Here is a 13,665-nt window from a genome sequence, read left to right as displayed (position 1 = left end):
AATTGCTGGCTCCCTACTTTATAACGGAAACTGCTTGCCTTCACATTATCAGTCTTTGCCTTCACATTGTCACTGTTTGCCTTCACACTAGCAGGAAACCGCCACCCACGAGTAAGAAACAACCTTGTAGAGAACACGAAGTTTTTTGATAAACCACACCTGTTTTCTTGACAAGATAAGGATGATATTCCCTTTTTTGTATGCTTCATAATGTGTATAAATAAAGCCAGACTGCACCAAGGAGGTGTGTGAGTCTCTCCCTGAGTCTCTCACCCGTGCACGTTTAAAACTGCTCTAAGTGTCTGAGTGATATTTCATTGCATCTGAGTACTTTGATAATAGAATATCTTTAACATTTAATTGGTCCTTCGAGCCGGATTGGACATTGATATTTTTTCAATGCTCCAATAGGAGACCTTCGTCAAGTCCTGACGTCGTGAGAAGCCCACGCTGTCGACTCCTCTCCAGGCAGAGGATAAAGTCCAGAGACGTGACGTTCGGGTTCTGGCCAGCGTTCTTATAAGAGGTCCACGACTTCAGGGGTTGATGAAGGAAACCAAAGCAACCACACAATAACTCAGGTGAATATTTAGCACTCACTCACATCTTGCGCAAAACGACTGAGGCAACCTGTGGTCTGTACATTAAATAGTTTCCCGTCAATGTATGACAGATTAACATTCTCGTCTGAAAAAGGACTGGTAGAGGTTACAGCTCGCCTGAAAAAGGGCTCGGAGCAAGTTTAATGTCAAAATACGACAGGATAGTAACATTCTCGTCTGAAAAAGGACTCGTAGAGGTTACGAAGCAGCTCGCCTGAAAAAGGGCTTGGAGCAATGTAGAAAGACACAGTGTTGCCCAGAATAAAAAACTCATTACGCGTATAATCTGTTGTTTTACTGTTTTGTTGGTGGAGTAAGTTGATTTTACAGCACATTAAGGAGGCTGAACTACTCCACCGAATTGTTTACCGTTGGTTGCTCGAGTTCTGGTGGAACGGGAAAAGGTTGTGTTTCATCACATAAAATTGACACCGCTTTCAAGGCTAGCTTGAAAGTAGAAGGCCGTGTCAATAGCCTCTCCCATTCCTCGTGCCAGAGAAAGCACCACGGGTGTGTATGTGTGTGTAAACGCAAATATATTTATAAATAAATAAATAATAATAACAAGAGGAAAAAATAATAATGGGTAATAAATCAACAAAACTCACTGCTGACGAGCAGTGGCTAGAGAAAAAATGTCCAGGCGCCGGACTAATTAGCGCAAATAGATGGAGAAATCCAAAGAAACTAAACTGCCCTGCGTGGGAGGGACAATGTACTCCCTTTGCAGTGACTGCTTTAAAAGAGACCCTCCAAGCGGAACTAAACAATGAAAAAAGCTTTAAAAAGAAAGCCAAACGTCTCACAGAGTGGCAACATTTTAAAGCCTGGATGGCAGAAAATGATAAACGCACAAAGGTGCGAGAAGAGAAAAAGAAAAATGAACAAAGTAGTGAACTAAAAGATCCACAACACCCAAAACCACCTCCTCCATATGTGCCTGCCCCCGGCCCGTCTAATCAGCCAGTATCAAAAAACCCCTTCACTGACGCGCCAGGCCCATATGATTCAGCAAGACAGGCATTAAATTTAATGACAACAAATCACCATAAGGAAGACATAGGGAAAGACCCGTCAGGTAGGGATATGGGAGGACAGATTGACCCCCCAGGACCGTCAGGTCTGTTTCCAATGATAGCCACGCCCAACCCAAGATATGGCCAACTAACGGGTGGCGATAATAATGAAAGAGACAACAACCCTTTCCTATATGTTTTCAGAGCATGGTCCCAAACTGACAGATTTAATGTTTTAAAGGACGTTCCACTGTTAAATGAAGGTTTTGAGCCATGGAGGGAGGCAGTTGAGTTAATTAGAACACACTGGCACTTGAATGGCCATGAAATGCTCCAGGTAATTCAGGACTTATTAGGTCTAAAAATGGGAACAGTAAAGGGAGACTTCACGGGGTCAGATGACCAGGGTATAGCCCTGCTCCCCACCTCTGAGCCTCTAAGGGCTCAGTTGGCAGGATTATATGAAAGGATTAGAGTCCATCTAGCCCCAAGAGCAGATTACGGCAAAATAGGCGAGATAAAGCAGAAGGAAGCTGAGACTGCCTCTGACTTCCTCGATCGCCTACGCCCAGTTTTCAGACAACATTCAGGTTTAAATTACCAGGAGGAGCCACAAACACCATTTCAGCAACAGCTAAAAAATGCATTTCTGAACGGCCTCCTCCCAAAAGTGAGGGCCCACGTAGAAAAACACTGGGTCACACAAAATACAGGAAGTCTGTCAGATGCACTGCAATATGCTGAACACGCAGTTAAAATACAGAAGCAAAAAGAAAAAGGAGGCGTCTTTACTGTAGATCCAGCAACAGGATTGGTGGCATTCTCTGGAGAATACAGAAGACATAAACCAGGCCCCTACAAAGGAAAAGGAAAGGCAGGAGGAGGGCGAAAAGGAGAGAGAAGACTGAAAGACACAAGCTGCTACAATTGCGGAAAGGAGGGGCATTTTGCTCGCGAGTGTAGACATAGAAAAAAGGATGACACTGAGGAAGAGGATGAAAGAAATAACAAATGACTAGGAAAAAGCACAGAAGCAGAGAGCAATGAAAACACGGACGTGTATAACATAGAGCAATTGCTTTTGGGCTCTGAACATAAACCAACTGTAATTATATACGTAAATGGGCAGCCAATGACGATGCTCTGCGACACTGGAGCATGTAAAACTGTACTGATTAAAAAACCACCAAAAGTGAAATTCTCTAATGATACTCTGATAGTTAAGTCAGCATCAGGACATGTCAGTACTAAATCACTGACTGAGCCTCTACTCTTATCTCATGAAGACAGCGGCCGCAGCTGTAAAAACCAGTGCATATATGACCCATCTTGCCCAGTTAATCTTCTAGGGAGAGACGCGCTAGAGAAACTGGAAATAGGAGTATTGCCAGGACCAGAGGGCATGTATGCAAAGCTAATGTTAAACGAGAAACAAAGTCCAGCAGATTATCAGATTAATGTGTGTCAAGGACTCGGACAGCCTCACTACTACTGGACATTAGACCTGCCCTCACTAGAGCCTTTACAACACATAGCAAATCGATATCTGCCAACTCATTCAACACGACAGGACTACACTCAGTATCACAACACATTGAGGTTCAAACAGAGTCCAGGTCCTAATCCTGTGTATGACCAAGAAGTACACAAGCTAGGACCACAAATGCTGACATTACAGCACCTATATGTCACCCAAAGTGGTAATGCAGTGTGCTCTGTGCTGCAGCCTGAGGCAGTACAACGAGTAAATAGGATGCCAAATCCACATGTGTCAGTAGCACACAATGACAGTACTGAGTGGAAAGATTTAGGCCGCATTCTCACCCAAGTTGAAAGAGACAGATATGAAAAAACTGAGGACACGCATGAAGGATGGCTACAAGGTTGCAGAACGGGATGCATGAGATACACATTAGGGTGGGTGATCACTACCCACCCAGCCACATACATGACTGACAGCACTGATTTGCATGTGCAGGAAGATAGTGAAAACTGACATATACTCTCATTAGAATTACACCCAGAACTACAAGAATTGCCCACAACACTATGGTCCACAGGATCGACAGATGTAGGATTAATTAAAGGAGCAGATCCTGTTGTAGTAAAAACTACTACAACCTACAGGCCAGTTAAACCACAATATCCCTTGACGGCAGAAGCAAAAGCAGGGATCAGGCCAGTAATTGCAGATATGGAAAAAGCAGGCATTTTAGTGAAAACAACTAAAGCAACCTGTAACACTCCAATCTTCCCAGTGAAAAAAGCAAACACAGGAAAATATCGCCTAGTGCATGACCTCAGAGCAATAAACGAAGTAACAGAACAAATCCCACCTGTGGTAGCAAATCCACACACAATCTTAAATCAAGTGACGCAAAAAGAACAATGGTTCTCAGTCATAGATCTGTCAAACGCGTTCTTCTCGGTGCCATTACACCCAGATTCACAAAATCTGTTTGGCTTCACCTTTGATAACGAAAAGTATACCTATACAAGACTGCCACAGGGTTTTCAGAACAGTCCCACCCTGTATGCAGAGGCATTAAAGAAATCTATGTCACTATGCACACTCCCTGCCACAGGGCAATTTCTTCTGTACGTTGATGACATTCTCGTCACGGGAGATACACGAGACAACTGCAGAAAAAACACCATGACTGTGTTGAAACATTTAGCACAGCAGGGCCATAAAGTATCACAGCACAAGTTACAGCTGTGGAGCCAAGAGGTCACATACCTTGGCCACAAACTCACAGGAGAGGGAAGAACACTGTTAGACAGCAGAAAACTAGCAGTACAGAATGCTCCAAAGCCTCTCACAAAACAACAAATGATGAGTTATTTAGGTCTCTGCAATTTTTGCAGATGCTGGATACCTGAATATGCTCTGCTAGCTCAACCTTTGCAAAACTTAATTTATGGAAAAAATCTAGCACTGAAAGATAAAATAGAATGGACACCAGAAGCAGAAAAAGCATTTAATGATCTAAAACTTGCACTGCAGACGCGCACAGTTTTGGCATTGCCAGACTATGAAAAACCTTTTTACTTGCATGTAGACGGAGGTGCAGGCTACATGAAGGCCGTTCTAACACAAGCCTTTGGGGAAAAGCAACGCCCTCTTGCATTTTATTCGTGTAAGCTAGATTCAGTGGCCTCAGGACTGCCCTCGTGCGTGCAGGCATGCGCAGCTGCAGCAGAGGCAGTTAAGAAATCCGCTGACATCGTCTTAGGACACACATTGATCGTCAAAGTTCCCCACGCTGTAACCTCCATCTTACTGCAGGCGAACTTGTCTTATCTCACACATGCAAGACAGCTCTCATACGTAGGCATCTTGTTATCACAGTCACACATTACAATCGAGAAGTGTGGTCAGCTAAATCCCAGCACACTTCTCCCCACATCAGAAGATGGTGAAAAACACTGCTGTATGGAAAAGCTAGATGAAGAAACAAAACCACGAGCCGATATATATAGCACACCACAGTCAACTTTCACTGACATTTTTGTAGATGGATCAGCTTCTAAAAATAGCTTAGGTCGCAACTGCGTTGGTTATGCAGTAACCACAGTAGACACAGTTCTGGAAGCAAGACCTTTGACTTCCTCTAACTCTGCACAAAGTGCAGAACTTACAGCTGTTGTGAGAGCATGTAAGCTGAATGAAGGAAAAAGCATAAACATACACACAGACAGTCAGTATGTCTTTGCAGCAGTACATCATTTCGCAAAGATTTGGCAGAACAGAGGCATGGTCACTTCTACTGGTAATCCAGTACAGCATGCACACCTTTTAAAAGAACTGCTAGAAGTGATAACACTGCCGAAAAAATTAGCATTGTGCAAATGTGCCGCACACCAAAAAGATAACTCAGAAATTACTAAAGGCAATAACTTTGCAGACCAAGCCGCAAAAAAGGCAGCACAACAACATATACAAACTTTAATATCTGAAACATCAACGTTAATACCACTTGATGTACTTAAAGATGAACAGAAAGCTGCATCCATCACAGAACAGAAAAAATGGTTAAGGTGTGGAGCACAGCTAGAAAATGACCTAATGACCTGTAATGGCAAACCAATACTGCCAAAATCTCTACACAAGACAGCAGCATTAGTGACACATGGCTTAACGCATTTGTCAACGGGTGGAATGATGAATGTCCTCTCTAAACACTTCTACACTCAAAATTTTGAAAATTCAGCAAAGGAATTCATCAGAACATGCATGATTTGCCAAAGACATAATGTACAGGGGAACCTCCGACCACAAAGAGGTCATTTCCCCACACCACCTCACCCTTTCCATACAATCCACATGGATTTTATTGAACTTAACGAATGCCAAGCATCAAGATATGCTCTAGTAATTATAGATGTATTTTCAAAATGGCCAGAAATCTATCCAGTCAAAAGAGCAGATGCAATATCAGTGGCAAAGTGTTTATGCAATCACTTCATCCCCACATATGGCATTCCCAGTCTGATAAGGTCAGACAATGGAACACATTTTGTTAATGACATCATCAGCAAAGTCTCTGAAGCTCTAGGATTTAGCATCAAACATCACTGTGCATATCACCCACAAAGCGCAGGATTAGTGGAAAGAACTAACGGCACAATAAAACAGAGATTAAGAAAATGCATGGAAGAAACAGGAAGACCATGGCCTGAATGTCTAGGCCTAGTAAAGATGTGGATGAGAATAACACAAGGTTCTCAGAAACTTACACCTTTTGAAATCATCCACGGGAGAGCGTTTCCATTGCCAATTACCAGTGAACCTATTAATAAATCAATAAGGGAAACTACCCTAGCAGAATGGATGACTAAACTGTTTGAAAATAAAGAGATTGTGTTAAACAACCAACTGCCGAGTGATTTCTCTCCAGTGTCTTGCAGGTTACAACCAGGTGATTGGATCCTGATCAAAGTACTCCAGAGAAAGAATTGGAGTTCACCAAGGTGGGAGGGCCCATACCAAGTCCTACTTACCACACCCACCGCCTGCAAAATAGCAGAAAGACCATCTTGGATCCACCACAGCCACTGTAAAAAAGTGAGTGACAATCCAGACGCTTAGACGCCGGCTCCCCTGGCTTCTAGGTGATCTATTGGTGAAGGGAAGGGCTGATTGGGTATATCCCGCCCTTTTTTACTTCTCGCCAATAGTCTACTCACCAGAAGTCTAGGTGTGCCTGGTCATCATGAAGACACTTGTCCTCCTAGTGGCCAGCATTGCGCTCCTAGTGAGCCTACTAACACTCACCCAGATGAGAGGAAATAAACAACACCACCTGCAAAAAAGATGGACACATGATAATTCGCATCTACGTGACCTGAACCAAGACCATAACCACCCATGGATGAACAACGCGTGGTATAGATATGTGTATGATAGAACACGCACCGACAACAGCACGGAATGCTATGTATGTTCACATATGCCAACAACAGCCGTACACGCAACAATATATGGAAAGGCACCTGAACTTGACGAAGCGATGTGTGTGTTCAACAAAGCAACAACTGGAAATTGCACACGCAGAGATTTGATGGCAACAGGACTGACCCTAAAAGGTCAAAGCACAAAGAAAGAAGACCTAATTCCATGGTGTAGTGACACAGACGTCAAACGTGTCACGAAACCACTTTCACAACGACGTATTCTAATTGAACAGACAACCCCTTGTGCCTACAATCTGACGAACTGGAACTACACCTGCAACGAAAAACATTGGGTAAACGTCAAAGCCAACAACACAAAAAACAAATCATTCGCCATAGTTTTGCCGCCGGACATACAGCACCCAATGTGTTTCAACTTCTCCGATGGAAACAGGAAACTTGGACGAAACCGCAACTGCACACAGACACTTGACCTGACCCAATCCAAAGGAATACACACCTTCAAAAATTGAACTTTCTGGGTCCAGGGAGCCGCTTGGGCCTGCGGGCCTAAAACCTACTTCATGCTCCCACCGAACTCCACCGGTCTGTGTGCACCAGTACTAATTTCAGACCACACCTTCAAGATCACAGCAGAGACACACACGTCAAGAGCAAAACGTGAAGTTGCTGAAGTCACTGAAGTAATGCCACATGACTCAATCTATGGATCAGATGTGCCCAAGAACTTCAAACTATGGACTGATGGTCAGAAAGTCCTCCACTCCTTGTTCCCTTGGGTAGGAGTTGGGAAAAACATGCTGAGGATCGAGACACTTGACTATCGATTTGGACTGTTCCTAAATGCTTCAATGAAAATCAACAAAGCGCAAAATGAAGAACTCGACGCAATACGCATTGTAGTGATGCAACACAGAGTCGCACTAGACATGATTCTAGCTGAAAAAGGAGGTTTGTGTGTATTGTTTGACACTACATGTTGTACATACATCCCAGACAACATACACTCACAAAACATGACCGACGCTTTGAACACCTTGAGAAAGATTAAAGATGCTGAACAACAAGACTATGTCACAAGCACTGATGATTGGTTGACATGGTTACTAGGTGGTTCATGGAAGTCCCTTCTGATTAAAGGACTTGTTGGAATAGCATTTTTGCTTTTACTGTTATGTGTTTTCACAACATGTGTAGTACCCTGTCTGAAGAAAATGGTATCAAACATGGTGACAACTTCTATCAATGCTTATGTGATGATGTCTCAAATGGAAGAAATTTTGAAAGATGATCCATACAGTAATGTTTAGTTTAATTGAACACAGGACTGTTTTATGACGTTCAAACCGAAAATGTTTAGACAAGAGGTTATGAACTGACAAAAATAACAGTACTGTCATGTAAGAAATCTAAACAACAGGAGGGAATGTCAGAGTATTTTTGCTTTCTAAGATTTTATTATTCATATAATGATCAGCTAAGAGTGTTTATATTTCTGTTCTGTACTCAACCAGCTGCATATTTTAATTGCTGGCTCCCTACTTTATAACGGAAACTGCTTGCCTTCACATTATCAGTCTTTGCCTTCACATTGTCACTGTTTGCCTTCACACTAGCAGGAAACCGCCACCCACGAGTAAGAAACAACCTTGTAGAGAACACGAAGTTTTTTGATAAACCACACCTGTTTTCTTGACAAGATAAGGATGATATTCCCTTTTTTGTATGCTTCATAATGTGTATAAATAAAGCCAGACTGCACCAAGGAGGTGTGTGAGTCTCTCCCTGAGTCTCTCACCCGTGCACGTTTAAAACTGCTCTAAGTGTCTGAGTGATATTTCATTGCATCTGAGTACTTTGATAATAGAATATCTTTAACATCTATCAAAAGTTACAGCGATTTATATGAAGTTGTTCAAAAACGCTTTATTTTGCCAAGACAATGCGTTTCTCACTGTTACATGCATTTGAATGGGAAACTCGCCTGAAACAAAGTATAGGTTTTCATTATGTGAATAATTTTAAAATCTTAGCTCAAACGGCTGCAAAACCTGTTTGCCCAGCACGGAGACATTGAGTTCTATAAGATAAAGTCATGAATACGTATATCTGAATCTTCCATCAAAAGTTACAGCGATTTATATGAAGTTGTTCAAAAACGCTTTATTTCGCCAAGACAGTGTGTTTCTCACTGTAACATGCATTTGAATGGGAAACTCGCCTGAGACAAAGTATAGGTTTTCATTATGTGAATAATTTTAAAATCTTAGCTCAAACGGCTGCAAAACCTGTTCTGTTTGCCCAGCACGGGGATATTGAGTTCTATAAGATAAAGCCATAAACATGTTTGTCTGAGTGTTCTATCAAAAGTTACAGCGATTTATATGAAGTTGTTCAAAAACGCTTTATTTTGCCAAGACAATGCGTTTCTCACTGTTACATGCATTTGAATGGGAAACTCGCCTGAAACAAAGTATAGGTTTTCATTATGTGAATAATTTTAAAATCTTAGCTCAAACGGCTGCAAAACCTGTTCTGTTTGCCCAGCACGGGGATATTGAGTTCTATAAGATAAAGCCATAAACATGTTTGTCTGAGTCTTCTATCAAAAGTTACAGCGATTTATATGAAGTTGTTCAAAAACGCTTTATTTTGCCAAGACAATGCGTTTCTCACTGTTACATGCATTTGAATGGGAAACTCGCCTGAAACAAAGTATAGGTTTTCATTATGTGAATAATTTTAAAATCTTAGCTCAAACGGCTGCAAAACCTGTTTGCCCAGCACGGAGACATTGAGTTCTATAAGATAAAGTCATGAATACGTATATCTGAATCTTCCATCAAAAGTTACAGCGATTTATATGAAGTTGTTCAAAAACGCTTTATTTCGCCAAGACAGTGTGTTTCTCACTGTAACATGCATTTGAATGGGAAACTCGCCTGAGACAAAGTATAGGTTTTCATTATGTGAATAATTTTAAAATCTTAGCTCAAACGGCTGCAAAACCTGTTCTGTTTGCCCAGCACGGGGATATTGAGTTCTATAAGATAAAGCCATAAACATGTTTGTCTGAGTGTTCTATCAAAAGTTACAGCGATTTATATGAAGTTGTTCAAAAACGCTTTATTTTGCCAAGACAATGCGTTTCTCACTGTTACATGCATTTGAATGGGAAACTCGCCTGAAACAAAGTATAGGTTTTCATTATGTGAATAATTTTAAAATCTTAGCTCAAACGGCTGCAAAACCTGTTCTGTTTGCCCAGCACGGGGATATTGAGTTCTATAAGATAAAGCCATAAACATGGTTGTCTGAGTCTTCCATCAAAAGTTACAGCGATTTATATGAAGTTGTTCAAAAACGCTTTATTTCGCCAAGACAATGCGTTTCTCACTGTTACATGCATTTGAATGGGAAACTCGCCTGAGACAAAGTATAGGTTTTCATTATATGAATAATTTTAAAATCTTAGCTCAAACGGCTGCAAAACCTGTTCTGTTTTCCCAGCACGGAGACATTGAGTTCTATAAGATAAAGTCATGAATACGTATATCTGAATCTTCCATCAAAAGTTACAGCGATTTATATGAAGTTGTTCAAAAACGCTTTATTTCGCCAAGACAGTGTGTTTCTCACTGTTACATGCAATTGAATGGGAAACTCGCCTGAGACAAAGTATAGGTTTTCATTATGTGAATAATTTTAAAATCTTAGCTCAAACGGCTGCAAAACCTGTTTGCCCAGCACGGGGATATTGAGTTCTATAAGATAAAGCCATAAACATGTTTGTCTGAGTCTTCCATCAAAAGTTACAGCGATTTATATGAAGTTGTTCAAAAACGCTTTATTTCGCCAAGACAATGCGTTTCTCACTGTTACATGCATTTGAATGGGAAACTCGCCTGAGACAAAGTATAGGTTTTCATTATGTGAATAATTTTAAAATCTTAGCTCAAACGGCTGCAAAACCTGTTCTGTTTGCCCAGCACGGGGATATTGAGTTCTATAAGATAAAGCCATAAACATGTTTGTCTGAGTCTTCTATCAAAAGTTACAGCGATTTATATGAAGTTGTTCAAAAACGCTTTATTTCGCCAAGACAATGCGTTTCTCACTGTTACATGCATTTGAATGGGAAACTCGCCTGAAACAAAGTATAGGTTTTCATTATGTGAATAATTTTAAAATCTTAGCTCAAACGGCTGCAAAACCTGTTTGCCCAGCACGGGGATATTGAGTTCTATAAGATAAAGCCATAAACATGTTTGTCTGAGTCTTCCATCAAAAGTTACAGCGATTTATATGAAGTTGTTCAAAAACGCTTTATTTCGCCAAGACAATGCGTTTCTCACTGTTACATGCATTTGAATGGGAAACTCGCCTGAGACAAAGTATAGGTTTTCATTATGTGAATAATTTTAAAATCTTAGCTCAAACGGCTGCAAAACCTGTTCTGTTTGCCCAGCACGGGGATATTGAGTTCTATAAGATAAAGCCATAAACATGTTTGTCTGAGTCTTCTATCAAAAGTTACAGCGATTTATATGAAGTTGTTCAAAAACGCTTTATTTCGCCAAGACAATGCGTTTCTCACTGTTACATGCATTTGAATGGGAAACTCGCCTGAGACAAAGTATAGGTTTTCATTATATGAATAATTTTAAAATCTTAGCTCAAACGGCTGCAAAACCTGTTCTGTTTGCCCAGCACGGGGATATTGAGTTCTATAAGATAAAGCCATAAACATGTTTGTCTGAGTCTTCTATCAAAAGTTACAGCGATTTATATGAAGTTGTTCAAAAACGCTTTATTTCGCCAAGACAATGCGTTTCTCACTGTTACATGCATTTGAATGGGAAACTCGCCTGAAACAAAGTATAGGTTTTCATTATGTGAATAATTTTAAAATCTTAGCTCAAACGGCTGCAAAACCTGTTCTGTTTGCCCAGCACGGGGATATTGAGTTCTATAAGATAAAGCCATAAACATGTTTGTCTGAGTCTTCCATCAAAAGTTACAGCGATTTATATGAAGTTGTTCAAAAACGCTTTATTTCGCCAAGACAATGCGTTTCTCACTGTTACATGCATTTGAATGGGAAACTCGCCTGAGACAAAGTATAGGTTTTCATTATGTGAATAATTTTAAAATCTTAGCTCAAACGGCTGCAAAACCTGTTCTGTTTGCCCAGCACGGGGATATTGAGTTCTATAAGATAAAGTCATGAATACGTATATCTGAATCTTCCATCAAAAGTTACAGCGATTTATATGAAGTTGTTCAAAAACGCTTTATTTCGCCAAGACAATGCGTTTCTCACTGTTACATGCATTTGAATGGGAAACTCGCCTGAGACAAAGTATAGGTTTTCATTATATGAATAATTTTAAAATCTTAGCTCAAACGGCTGCAAAACCTGTTTGCCCAGCACGGGGATATTGAGTTCTATAAGATAAAGCCATAAACATGTTTGTCTGAGTCTTCTATCAAAAGTTACAGCGATTTATATGAAGTTGTTCAAAAACGCTTTATTTCGCCAAGACAATGCGTTTCTCACTGTTACATGCATTTGAATGGGAAACTCGCCTGAGACAAAGTATAGGTTTTCATTATGTGAATAATTTTAAAATCTTAGCTCAAACGGCTGCAAAACCTGTTCTGTTTGCCCAGCACGGGGATATTGAGTTCTATAAGATAAAGCCATAAACATGTTTGTCTGAGTCTTCTATCAAAAGTTACAGCGATTTATATGAAGTTGTTCAAAAACGCTTTATTTTGCCAAGACAATGCGTTTCTCACTGTTACATGCATTTGAATGGGAAACTCGCCTGAAACAAAGTATAGGTTTTCATTATGTGAATAATTTTAAAATCTTAGCTCAAACGGCTGCAAAACCTGTTCTGTTTGCCCAGCACGGGGATATTGAGTTCTATAAGATAAAGCCATAAACATGTTTGTCTGAGTCTTCTATCAAAAGTTACAGCGATTTATATGAAGTTGTTCAAAAACGCTTTATTTCGCCAAGACAATGCGTTTCTCACTGTTACATGCATTTGAATGGGAAACTCGCCTGAAACAAAGTATAGGTTTTCATTATGTGAATAATTTTAAAATCTTAGCTCAAACGGCTGCAAAACCTGTTCTGTTTGCCCAGCACGGGATATTGAGTTCTATAAGACAAAGCCATAAACATGTTTGTCTGAGTCTTCTATCAAAAGTTACAGCGATTTATATGAAGTTGTTCAAAAACGCTTTATGTCGCCAAGACAATGCGTTTCTCACTGTTACATGCATTTGAATGGGAAACTCGCCTGAAACAAAGTATAGGTTTTCATTATGTGAATAATTTTAAAATCTTAGCTCAAACGGCTGCAAAACCTGTTCTGTTTGCCCAGCACGGGGATATTGAGTTCTATAAGATAAAGCCATAAACATGTTTGTCTGAGTCTTCTATCAAAAGTTACAGCGATTTATATGAAGTTGTACAAAAACGCTTTATTTCGCCAAGACAGTGTGTTTCTCACTGTTACATGCATTTGAATGGGAAACTCGCCTGAGACAAAGTATAGGTTTTCATTATGTGAATAATTTTAAAATCTTAGCTCAAACGGCTGCAAAACCTGTTC

At 40.4% G+C, this 13,665-nt stretch overlaps 1 pseudogene across 1 annotated transcript; it reads left to right on the top strand.

Annotated features, from left to right (window-relative positions):
- The first annotated feature begins 244 nt into the window (after positions 1–244).
- LOC147321497 (uncharacterized) lies at positions 245–8,854 on the top strand (annotated as a pseudogene). The gene is made up of 2 exons (XR_015130964.1): positions 245–581; positions 6,520–8,854. The product of XR_015130964.1 is annotated as an uncharacterized LOC147321497 (transcript).
- The last annotated feature ends 4,811 nt before the right edge of the window (positions 8,855–13,665 follow it).

This window comes from Aulonocara sp. 'chitande type north' Nkhata Bay, linkage group LG9 (genome assembly GCF_057382095.1).
Source record: "Aulonocara sp. 'chitande type north' Nkhata Bay isolate Kocher_YH1m ecotype deep benthic linkage group LG9, A_spYH_male_GT1.1, whole genome shotgun sequence".
Lineage (NCBI taxonomy): Eukaryota > Metazoa > Chordata > Actinopteri > Cichliformes > Cichlidae > Aulonocara > Aulonocara sp. 'chitande type north' Nkhata Bay.
The sequence above is the reverse complement of the archived record's forward strand: the minus strand, read 5'-3'. Positions and strand labels throughout refer to the sequence as shown.